Raw genomic sequence first — 12,064 nt, forward strand, 5'->3', positions numbered from 1 at the left:
CCTTGTCTTGAGGCATTTCCACTGAAGTTGGATCAGCCTGTAACTTCTTTTTCCACTTTGATTTTGAGCATCATTCCAACTCCAGACCTCCATGGGATATTAGTTGTGATTTACGTTGATCATGTTTAGGTTTTATTGTTCTCAACACGTTCCACTATGTAATGAATAAAGATTTACAACTGGAATATTTCATTCTGTGATATCTAGGATGTGGGATTTTAGTGTTCTTTATTATTTTGAGCAGTGTAGTTAGCGGGGTCCTCTTGGTCCTGTTAATGGAGACGTTTTTAGCCGGAGTTCTGCTGTTTTGTTCCAGAGCTGAAAAACCAAACTCCAAGTGCTGGTGTGAACTCAGCCCTAGCGCGGCAAGAAAGGTTGTGAATTTAATGTCCTTTACCAATGATATTAAAGGGTGAAAAGTGACGGCACAGGCAAAGAGGAAGCAGGAGCCGGCAATGATGGACAGGTGGCAGCAGGTGGCCTGTCCCTCTGCTCGGAGCTCATATGGTTACTGGCAGATTTCACCTTGACTGCTGGAAGGCAATTATTTCACAGGGCGGTGGAGCCAACAGGTGTCCGGTCCGGGTGATGTGGGGCGACGGCCCCGATCTCCTGGGGAGGGTCAGCCGCTTGGGAAATGTCACCGCTGCAGAGATAACAGAGCGCATGGTCTGGGTATGTCACCGCAGACAGCTGCCACAGTGCTACTCATAAACTCTCATCCAAAAAAAGAGGCCCCGCAGAATGCCCGGAATGCCACCGCATCTCCAGGGCACAGACGTCAGCCTTCCAAAAACCGTCACAGTAACCACTACTCCCGAGACGACGTCTGTCAGGAATTCTACCGGAGTTATATCTGTTTGACAACAATATGGCGCCATTATAGCTCCCTGCCGTGCACAGCAATACCGCACTGCGGGATGTAACACTAGGGGGTCAGTGACACATGGGTGGTGCTGCCGTCTGTGGATGCGGCCGCCTGTAGATACTGCTGCCTGTGGGTGCTGTCGCCTGTGGATGCCGCCTGTAAATACTGCTGCCTGTGGGTGCTGTCGCCTGTGGATGCCGCCTGTAAATACTGCTGCCTGTGGGTGCTGCCGTCTGTGGATGCCGCCTGTAAATACTGCTGCCTGTGGGTGCTGTCGCCTGTGGATGCCGCCTGTAAATACTGCTGCCTGTGGGTGCTGTCGTCTGTGGATGCTGCCGCCTGTAAATACTGCTGCCTGTGGGTGCTGTCGTCTGTGGATGCTGCCGCCTGTAAATACTGCTGCCTGTGGGTGCTGTCGCCTGTGGATGCCGCCTGTAAATACTGCTGCCTGTGGGTGCTGCCACCTGTAAATACTGATGCCTGAAGGTGCCCCCGCCTGTGGATGCTGCCGCCTGTAACTACTGCTGCCTGTAGATGCCGCATATAAATACTGCTGCCTGTGGGTGCCCCCGCCTTTGGATGCTACCGACTGTAAATACTGCTGCCTGTGGATGCTGCCACCTATAACTACTGCTGCCTGTGGGTGCTGCCACCTGTAAATACTGCTGCCTGTTGGTGTCCCCGCCTGTGGATGCCGCCTGTAAATACTGCTGCCTGTGGATGCTGCCACCTGTAACTACTGCTGCCTGTGGGTGCTGCCACCTGTAAATACTGCTGCCTGTTGGTGTCCCCGCCTGTGGATGCCGCCTGTAAATACTGCTGCCTGTGGGTGCCCCCTGCGTGTGGCTGCTGCCTCCTTTATCCTGGGATTAGTCAATCAAGAGGACTAGTTAGCAGGCTGCTCCATGTCACCTCCTCTATACTGGAATTAGTCAGTCAGGGGCAGGCAGAGAACTAGTTAGTAGGCTGCTCCCTGTCTCCTCCTGTATCCTGGGATTAGTCAGTCAGGGGCAGGCAGAGGACTAGTTAGCAGGCTGCTGTCTCTCCTCCTGTATCCTGGGATTAGTCAGTCAGGGGCAGGCAGAGGACTAGTTAGCAGGCTGCTCCCTGTCTCCTCCTCCTGTATCCTGGGATTAGTCAGTCAGGGGCAGGCAGAGGACTAGTTAGCAGGCTGCTCCCTGTCTCCTCTTCTATCCTGGGATTAGTCAGTCAGGGGCAGGCAGAGGACTAGTTAGCAGGCTGCTCCCTGTCTCCTCCTCCTGTATCCTGGGATTAGTCAGTCAGGGGCAGGCAGAGGACTAGTTAGCAGGCTGCTCCCTGTCTCTCCTCCTGTATCCTGGGATTAGTCAGTCAGGGGCAGGCAGAGGACTAGTTAGCAGGCTGCTCCCTGTCTCCTCCTCCTGTATCCTGGGATTAGTCAGTCAGGGGCAGGCAGAGGACTAGTTAGCAGGCTGTTCCCTGTCTCCTCCTGTATCCTGGGATTAGTCAGTCAGGGGCAGGCAGAGGACTAGTTAGCAGGCTGCTCCCTGTCTCTCCTCCTGTATCCTGGGATTAGTCAGTCAGGGGCAGGCAGAGGACTAGTTAGCAGGCTGCTCCCTGTCTCTCCTCCTGTATCCTGGGATTAGTCAGTCAGGGGCAGGCAGAGGACTAGTTAGCAGGCTGCTCCCTGTCTCCTCCTCCTGTATCCTGGGATTAGTCAGTCAGGGGCAGGCAGAGGACTAGTTATCAGGCTGCTCCCTGTCTCTCCTCCTGTATCCTGGGATTAGTCAGTCAGGGGCAGGCAGAGGACTAGTTAGCAGGCTGCTCCCTGTCTCTCCTCCTGTATCCTGGGATTAGTCAGTCAGGGGCAGGCAGAGGACTAGTTAGCAGGCTGCTCCCTGTCTCCTCCTCCTGTATCCTGGGATTAGTCAGTCAGGGGCAGGCAGAGGACTAGTTAGCAGGCTGCTCCCTGTCTCCTCCTCCTGTATCCTGGGATTAGTCAGTCAGGGGCAGGCAGAGGACTAGTTAGCAGGCTGCTCCCTGTCTCCTCCTCCTGTATCCTGGGATTAGTCAGTCAGGGGCAGGCAGAGGACTAGTTAGCAGGCTGCTCCCTGTCTCTCCTCCTGTATCAAGGGATTAGTCAGTCAGGGGCAGGCAGAGGACTAGTTAGCAGGCTGCTCCCTGTCTCCTCCTGTATCCTGGGATTAGTCAGTCAGGGGCAGGCAGAGGACTAGTTAGCAGGCTGCTCCCTGTCTCTCCTCCTGTATCCTGGGATTAGTCAGTCGGGGCAGGCAGAGGACTAGTTAGCAGCTGCTCCCTGTCTCTCCTCCTGTATCCTGGGATTAGTCAGTCAGGGGCAGGCAGAGGACTAGTTAGCAGGCTGCTCCCTGTCTCCTCCTCCTGTATCCTGGGATTAGTCAGTCAGGGGCAGGCAGAGGACTAGTTAGCAGCTGCTCCCTGTCTCCTCTTCCTGTATCCTGGGATTAGTCAGTCAGGGGCAGGCAGAGGACTAGTTAGCAGGCTGCTCCCTGTCTCTCCTCCTGTATCCTGGGACTAGTCAGTCAGGGGCAGGCAGAGGACTAGTTAGCAGGCTGCTCCCTGTCTCCTCCTCTATCCTGGGATTAGTCAGTCAGGGGCAGGCAGAGGACTAGTTAGGAGGCTGCTCCCTGTCTCCTCCTCCTGTATCCTGGGATTAGTCAGTCAGGGGCAGGCAGAGGACTAGTTAGCAGGCTGCTCCCTGTCTCTTCCTCCTCTGTCCTGGGATTAGTCAGTCAGAGGCAGGCAGAGGACTAGTTAGCAGGCTGCTCCCTGTCTCCTCCTCCTGTATCCTGGGATTAGTCAGTCAGGGGCAGGCAGAGGACTAGTTAGCAGGCTTCTCCCTGTCTCCTCCTCCTGTATCCTGGGATTAGTCAGTCAGGGGCAGGCAGAGGACTAGTTAGCAGGCTGCTCCCTGTCTCCTCCTCCTGTATCCTGGGATTAGTCAGTCAGGGGCAGGCAGAGGACTAGTTAGCAGGCTGCTCCCTGTGTCCTCCTCCTGTATCCTGGGATTAGTCAGTCAGGGGCAGGCAGAGGACTAGTTAGCAGCTGCTCCCTGTCTCCTCCTCCTGTATCCTGGGATTAGTCAGTCAGGGGCAGGCAGAGGACTAGTTAGCAGGCTGCTCCCTGTGTCCTCCTCCTGTATCCTGGGATTAGTCAGTCAGGGGCAGGCAGAGGACTAGTTAGCAGCTGCTCCCTGTCTCCTCCTCCTGTATCCTGGGATTAGTCAGTCAGGGGCAGGCAGAGGACTATTTAGCAGGCTGCTCCCTGTCTCCTCCTCTATCCTGGGATTAGTCAGTCAGGGGCAGGCAGAGGACTAGTTAGCAGCTGCTCCCTGTCTCCTCCTCCTCTATCCTGGGATTAGTCAGTCAGGGGCAGGCAGAGGACTAGTTAGCAGGCTGCTCCCTGTCTCTCCTCCTGTATCCTGGGATTAGTCAGTCAGGGGCAGGCAGAGGACTAGTTAGCAGGCTGCTCCCTGTCTCCTCCTGTATACTGGGATTAGTCAGTCAGGGGCAGGCAGAGGACTAGTTAGTAGGCTGCTCCCTGTCTCTCCTCCTGTATCCTGGGATTAGTCAGTCAGGGGCAGGCAGAGGACTAGTTAGCAGCTGCTCCCTGTCTCCTCCTCCTGTATCCTGGGATTAGTCAGTCAGGGGCAGGCAGAGGACTAGTTAGTAGGCTGCTCCCTGTCTCCTCCTCCTGTATCCTGGGATTAGTCAGTCAGGGGCAGGCAGAGGACTAGTTAGCAGACTGCTCCCTGTCTCCTCCTGTATCCTGGGATTAGTCAGTCAGGGGCAGGCAGAGGACTAGTTAGCAGGCTGCTCCCTGTCTCCTCCTCCTGTATCCTGGGATTAGTCAGTCAGAGGCAGGCAGAGGACTAGTTAGCAGCTGCTCCCTGTCTCCTCCTCCTCTCTCCTGGGATTAGTCAGTCAGGGGCAGGCAGAGGACTAGTTAGCAGGCTGCTCCCTGTCTCTTCCTCCTCTGTCCTGGGATTAGTCAGTCAGGGGCAGGCAGAGGACTAGTTAGCAGGCTGCTCCCTTTCTCCTCCTGTATCCTGGGATTAGTCAGTCAGGGGCAGGCAGAGGACTAGTTAGCAGGCTGCTCCCTGTCTCCTCCTCCTGTATCCTGGGATTAGTCAGTCAGGGGCAGGCAGAGGACTAGTTAGCAGGCTGCTCCCTGTCTCCTCTTCCTCTGTCCTGGGATTAGTCAGTCAGGGGCAGGCAGAGGACTAGTTAGCAGGCTGCTCCCTGTCTCCTCCTCCTGTATCCTGGGATTAGTCAGTGAGGGGCAGGCAGAGGACTAGTTAGCAGGCTGCTCCCTGTCTCGTCCTCTATCCTGGGATTAGTCAGTCAGGGGCAGGCAGAGGACTAGTTAGCAGGCTGCTCCCTGTCTCGTCCTCTATCCTGGGATTAGTCAGTCAGGGGCAGGCAGAGGACTAGTTAGCAGGCTGCTCCCTGTCTCCTCCTCCTGTATCCTGGGATTAGTCAGTCAGGGGCAGGCAGAGGACTAGTTAGCAGGCTGCTCCCTGTCTCCTCTTCTATCCTGGGATTAGTCAGTCAGGGGCAGGCAGAGGACTAGTTAGTAGGCTGCTCCCTGTCTCCTCCTCTATCCTGGGATTAGTCAGTCAGGGGCAGGCAGAGGACTAGTTAGTAGGCTGCTCCCTGTCTCCTCCTCTATCCTGGGATTAGTCAGTCAGGGGCAGGCAGAGGACTAGTTAGCAGGCTGCTCCCTGTCTCCTCCTGTATCCTGGGATTAGTCAGTCAGGGGCAGGCAGAGGACTAGTTAGCAGGCTGCTCCCTGTCTCCTCCTCCTGTATCCTGGGATTAGTCAGTCAGGGGCAGGCAGAGGACTAGTTAGCAGCTGCTCCCTGTCTCCTCCTGTATCCTGGGATTAGTCAGTCAGGGGCAGGCAGAGGACTAGTTAGCAGCTGCTCCCTGTCTCCTCCTGTATCCTGGGATTAGTCAGTCAGGGTCAGGCAGAGGACTAGTTAGCAGGCTGCTCCATGTCACCTCCTCCTCTATCCTGGGATTAGTCAGTCAGGGGCAGGCAGAGGACTAGTTAGCAGGCTGCTCCCTGTCTCCTCCTGTATCCTGGGATTAGTCAGTCAGGGGCAGGCAGAGGACTAGTTAGCAGCTGCTCCCTGTCTCCTCCTCCTGTATCCTGGGATTAGTCAGTCAGGGGCAGGCAGAGGACTAGTTAGCAGGCTGCTCCCTGTCTCTCCAGTATCATGGGATTAGTCAGTCAGGGGCAGGCAGAGGACTAGTTAGCAGGCTGCTCCCTGTCTCCTCCTCTATCCTGGGATTAGTCAGTCAGGGGCAGGTAGAGGACTAGTTAGCAGGCTGCTCCATGTCTCCTCCTCCTGTATCCTGGGATTAGTCAGTCAGGGGCAGGCAGAGGACTAGTTAGCAGGCTGCTCCCTGTCTCCTCCTCCTGTATCCTGGGATTAGTCAGACAGGGGCAGGCAGAGGACTAGTTAGCAGGCTGCTCCCTGTCTCCTCCTCCTGTATCCTGGGATTAGTCAGTCAGGGGCAGGCAGAGGACTAGTTAGCAGGCTGCTCCCTGTCTCCTCTATCCTGGGATTAGTCAGTCAGGGGCAGGCAGAGGACTAGTTAGCAGGCTGCTCCCTGTCTCCTCCTCCTGTATCCTGGGATTAGTCAGACAGGGGCAGGCAGAGGACTAGTTAGTAGGCTGCTCCCTGTCTCCTCCTCTATCCTGGGATTAGTCAGTCAGGGGCAGGCAGAGGACTAGTTAGTAGGTTGCTCCCTGTCTCCTCCTCTATCCTGGGATTAGTCAATTAGGGGCAGGCAGAGGACTAGTTAGCAGGCTGCTCCCTGTCTCCTCCTCTATCCTGGGATTAGTCAGTCAGGGGCAGGCAGAGGACTAGTTAGTAGGCTGCTCCCTGTCTCCTCCTCTATCCTGGGATTAGTCAGTCAGGGGCAGGCAGAGGACTAGTTAGCAGGCTGCTCCCTGTCTCCTCCTCTATCCTGGGATTAGTCAGTCAGGGGCAGGCAGAGGACTAGTTAGTAGGCTGCTCCCTGTCTCCTCCTCTATCCTGGGATTAGTCAGTCAGGGGCAGGCAGAGGACTAGTTAGCAGGTTGCTCCCTGTCTCCTCCTGTATCCTGGGATTAGTCAGTCAGGGGCAGGCAGAGGACTAGTTAGCAGGCTGCTCCCTGTCTCTCCTCCTGTATCCTGGGATTAGTCAGTCAAGGGCAGGCAGAGGACTAGTTAGCAGGCTGCTCCCTGTCTCTCCTCCTGTATCCTGGGATTAGTCAGTCAGGGGCAGGCAGAGGACTAGTTAGCAGGCTGCTCCATGTCACCTCCTCTATACTGGGATTAGTCAGTCAGGGGCAGGCAGAGAACTAGTTAGTAGGCTGCTCCCTGTCTCCTCCTGTATCCTGGGATTAGTCAGTCAGGGGCAGGCAGAGGACTAGTTAGCAGGCTGCTCCCTGTCTCCTCCTCCTGTATCCTGGGATTAGTCAGTCAGAGGCAGGCAGAGGACTAGTTAGCAGGCTGCTCCCTGTCTCCTCCTCCTGTATCCTGGGATTAGTCAGACAGGGGCAGGCAGAGGACTAGTTAGCAGCTGCTCCCTGTCTCCTCCTCCTCTCTCCTGGGATTAGTCAGTCAGGGGCAGGCAGAGGACTAGTTAGCAGGCTGCTCCCTGTCTCTTCCTCCTCTGTCCTGGGATTAGTTAGTCAGGGGCAGGCAGAGGACTAGTTAGCAGGCTGCTCCCTGTCTCCTCCTCCTGTATCCTGGGATTAGTCAGTCAGGGGCAGGCAGAGGACTAGTTAGCAGGCTGCTCCCTGTCTCCTCCTCCTCTGTCCTGGGATTAGTCAGTCAGGGGCAGGCAGAGGACTAGTTAGCAGGCTGCTCCCTGTCTCCTCCTCCTGTATCCTGGGATTAGTCAGTGAGGGGCAGGCAGAGGACTAGTTAGCAGGCTGCTCCCTGTCTCGTCCTCTATCCTGGGATTAGTCAGTCAGGGGCAGGCAGAGGACTAGTTAGCAGGCTGCTCCCTGTCTCGTCCTCTATCCTGGGATTAGTCAGTCAGGGGCAGGCAGAGGACTAGTTAGCAGGCTGCTCCCTGTCTCCTCCTCCTGTATCCTGGGATTAGTCAGTCAGGGGCAGGCAGAGGACTAGTTAGCAGCTGCTCCCTGTCTCCTCCTGTATCCTGGGATTAGTCAGTCAGGGGCAGGCAGAGGACTAGTTAGCAGCTGCTCCCTGTCTCCTCCTGTATCCTGGGATTAGTCAGTCAGGGTCAGGCAGAGGACTAGTTAGCAGGCTGCTCCATGTCACCTCCTCCTCTATCCTGGGATTAGTCAGTCAGGGGCAGGCAGAGGACTAGTTAGCAGGCTGCTCCCTGTCTCCTCCTGTATCCTGGGATTAGTCAGTCAGGGGCAGGCAGAGGACTAGTTAGCAGCTGCTCCCTGTCTCCTCCTCCTGTATCCTGGGATTAGTCAGTCAGGGGCAGGCAGAGGACTAGTTAGCAGGCTGCTCCCTGTCTCTCCAGTATCCTGGGATTAGTCAGTCAGGGGCAGGCAGAGGACTAGTTAGCAGGCTGCTCCCTGTCTCCTCCTCTATCCTGGGATTAGTCAGTCAGGGGCAGGCAGAGGACTAGTTAGCAGGCTGCTCCATGTCTCCTCCTCCTGTATCCTGGGATTAGTCAGTCAGGGGCAGGCAGAGGACTAGTTAGCAGGCTGCTCCCTGTCTCCTCCTCCTGTATCCTGGGATTAGTCAGACAGGGGCAGGCAGAGGACTAGTTAGCAGGCTGCTCCCTGTCTCCTCCTCCTGTATCCTGGGATTAGTCAGTCAGGGGCAGGCAGAGGACTAGTTAGCAGGCTGCTCCCTGTCTCCTCTATCCTGGGATTAGTCAGTCAGGGGCAGGCAGAGGACTAGTTAGCAGGCTGCTCCCTGTCTCCTCCTCCTGTATCCTGGGATTAGTCAGACAGGGGCAGGCAGAGGACTAGTTAGTAGGCTGCTCCCTGTCTCCTCCTCTATCCTGGGATTAGTCAGTCAGGGGCAGGCAGAGGACTAGTTAGTAGGTTGCTCCCTGTCTCCTCCTCTATCCTGGGATTAGTCAATTAGGGGCAGGCAGAGGACTAGTTAGCAGGCTGCTCCCTGTCTCCTCCTCTATCCTGGGATTAGTCAGTCAGGGGCAGGCAGAGGACTAGTTAGTAGGCTGCTCCCTGTCTCCTCCTCTATCCTGGGATTAGTCAGTCAGGGGCAGGCAGAGGACTAGTTAGCAGGCTGCTCCCTGTCTCCTCCTCTATCCTGGGATTAGTCAGTCAGGGGCAGGCAGAGGACTAGTTAGTAGGCTGCTCCCTGTCTCCTCCTCTATCCTGGGATTAGTCAGTCAGGGGCAGGCAGAGGACTAGTTAGCAGGTTGCTCCCTGTCTCCTCCTGTATCCTGGGATTAGTCAGTCAGGGGCAGGCCGAGGACTAGTTAGCAGGCTGCTCCCTGTCTCTCCTCCTGTATCCTGGGATTAGTCAGTCAAGGGCAGGCAGAGGACTAGTTAGCAGGCTGCTCCCTGTCTCTCCTCCTGTATCCTGGGATTAGTCAGTCAGGGGCAGGCAGAGGACTAGTTAGCAGGCTGCTCCATGTCACCTCCTCTATACTGGGATTAGTCAGTCAGGGGCAGGCAGAGAACTAGTTAGTAGGCTGCTCCCTGTCTCCTCCTGTATCCTGGGATTAGTCAGTCAGGGGCAGGCAGAGGACTAGTTAGCAGGCTGCTCCCTGTCTCCTCCTCCTGTATCCTGGGATTAGTCAGTCAGAGGCAGGCAGAGGACTAGTTAGCAGGCTGCTCCCTGTCTCCTCCTGTATCCTGGGATTAGTCAGTCAGGGGCAGGCAGAGGACTAGTTAGCAGGCTGCTCCCTGTCTCCTCCTCCTGTATCCTGGGATTAGTCAGTCAGGGGCAGGCAGAGGACTAGTTAGCAGCTGCTCCCTGTCTCCTCCTCCTCTCTCCTGGGATTAGTCAGTCAGGGGCAGGCAGAGGACTAGTTAGCAGGCTGCTCCCTGTCTCTTCCTCCTCTGTCCTGGGATTAGTTAGTCAGGGGCAGGCAGAGGACTAGTTAGCAGGCTGCTCCCTGTCTCCTCCTCCTGTATCCTGGGATTAGTCAGTCAGGGGCAGGCAGAGGACTAGTTAGCAGGCTGCTCCCTGTCTCCTCCTCCTCTGTCCTGGGATTAGTCAGTCAGGGGCAGGCAGAGGACTAGTTAGCAGGCTGCTCCCTGTCTCCTCCTCCTGTATCCTGGGATTAGTCAGTGAGGGGCAGGCAGAGGACTAGTTAGCAGGCTGCTCCCTGTCTCGTCCTCTATCCTGGGATTAGTCAGTCAGGGGCAGGCAGAGGACTAGTTAGCAGGCTGCTCCCTGTCTCGTCCTCTATCCTGGGATTAGTCAGTCAGGGGCAGGCAGAGGACTAGTTAGCAGGCTGCTCCCTGTCTCCTCCTCCTGTATCCTGGGATTAGTCAGTCAGGGGCAGGCAGAGGACTAGTTAGCAGGCTGCTCCCTGTCTCCTCTTCTATCCTGGGATTAGTCAGTCAGGGGCAGGCAGAGGACTAGTTAGTAGGCTGCTCCCTGTCTCCTCCTCTATCCTGGGATTAGTCAGTCAGGGGCAGGCAGAGGACTAGTTAGCAGGCTGCTCCCTGTCTCCTCCTGTATCTTGGGATTAGTCAGTCAGGGGCAGGCAGAGGACTAGTTAGCAGGCTGCTCCCTGTCTCCTTCTCCTGTATCCTGGGATTAGTCAGTCAGGGGCAGGCAGAGGACTAGTTAGCAGGCTGCTCCCTGTCTCCTCCTGTATCCTGGGATTAGTCAGTCAGGGGCAGGCAGAGGACTAGTTAGCAGGCTGCTCTCTGTCTCCTCCTCTATCCTGGGATTAGTCAGTCAGGGGCAGGCAGAGGACTAGTTAGCAGGCTGCTCCCTGTCTCCTCCTCTATCCTGGGATTAGTCAGTCAGGGGCAGGCAGAGGACTAGTTAGCAGGCTGCTCCCTGTCTCCTCCTCCTGTATCCTGGGATTAGTCAGACAGGGGCAGGCAGAGGACTAGTTAGCAGGCTGCTCCTTGTCTCCTCCTGTATCCTGGGATTAGTCAGTCAGGGGCAGGCAGAGGACTAGTTAGTAGGCTGCTCCCTGTCTCCTCCTCTATCCTGGGAATAGTCAGTTAGGGGCAGGCAGAGGACTAGTTAGCAGGCTGCTCCCTGTCTCCTCCTCTATCCTGGGATTAGTCAGTCAGGGGCAGGCAGAGGACTAGTTAGTAGGCTGCTCCCTGTCTCCTCCTCTATCCTGTGATTAGTCAGTCAGGGGCAGGCAGAGGACTAGTTAGCAGGCTGCTCCCTGTCTCCTCCTCTATCCTGGGATTAGTCAGTCAGGGGCAGGCAGAGGACTAGTTAGTAGGCTGCTCCCTGTCTCCTCCTCTATCCTGGGATTAGTCAGTCAGGGGCAGGCAGAGGACTAGTTAGCAGGTTGCTCCCTGTCTCCTCCTGTATCCTGGGATTAGTCAGTCAGGGGCAGGCCGAGGACTAGTTAGCAGGCTGCTCCCTGTCTCTCCTCCTCTGTCCTGGGATTAGTCAGTCAGGGGCAGTCAGAGGACTAGTTAGCAGCTGCTCCCTGTCTCCTCCTCCTGTATCCTGGGATTAGTCAGTCAGGGGCAGGCAGAGGACTAGTTAGTAGGCTGCTCCCTGTCTCCTCCTGTATCCTGGGATTAGTCAGTCAGGGGCAGGCAGAGGACTAGTTAGTAGGCTGCTCCCTGTCTCCTCCTCCTGTATCCTGGGGTTAGTCAGTCAGGGGCAGGCAGGGGACTAGTTAGCAGGCTGCTCCCTGTCTCCTCCTCCTGTATCCTGGGATTAGTCAGTCAGGGGCAGGCAGAGGACTAGTTAGTAGGCTGCTCCCTGTCTCCTCCTCCTGTATCCTGGGGTTAGTCAGTCAGGGGCAGGCAGAGGACTAGTTAGCAGCTGCTCCCTGTCTCCTCCTCTATCCTGGGAATAGTCAGTTAGGGGCAGGCAGAGGACTAGTTAGCAGCTGCTCCCTGTCTCCTCCTCTATCCTGGGAATAGTCAGTTAGGGGCAGGCAGAGGACTAGTTAGCAGGCTGCTCCCTGTCTCCTCCTCTATCCTGGGATTAGTCAGTCAGGGGCAGGCAGAGGACTAGTTAGTAGGCTGCTCCCTGTCTCCTCCTCTATCCTGTGATTAGTCAGTCAG

This window comes from Ranitomeya imitator, chromosome 10 (genome assembly GCF_032444005.1).
Source record: "Ranitomeya imitator isolate aRanImi1 chromosome 10, aRanImi1.pri, whole genome shotgun sequence".
NCBI classification, from domain to species: domain Eukaryota; kingdom Metazoa; phylum Chordata; class Amphibia; order Anura; family Dendrobatidae; genus Ranitomeya; species Ranitomeya imitator.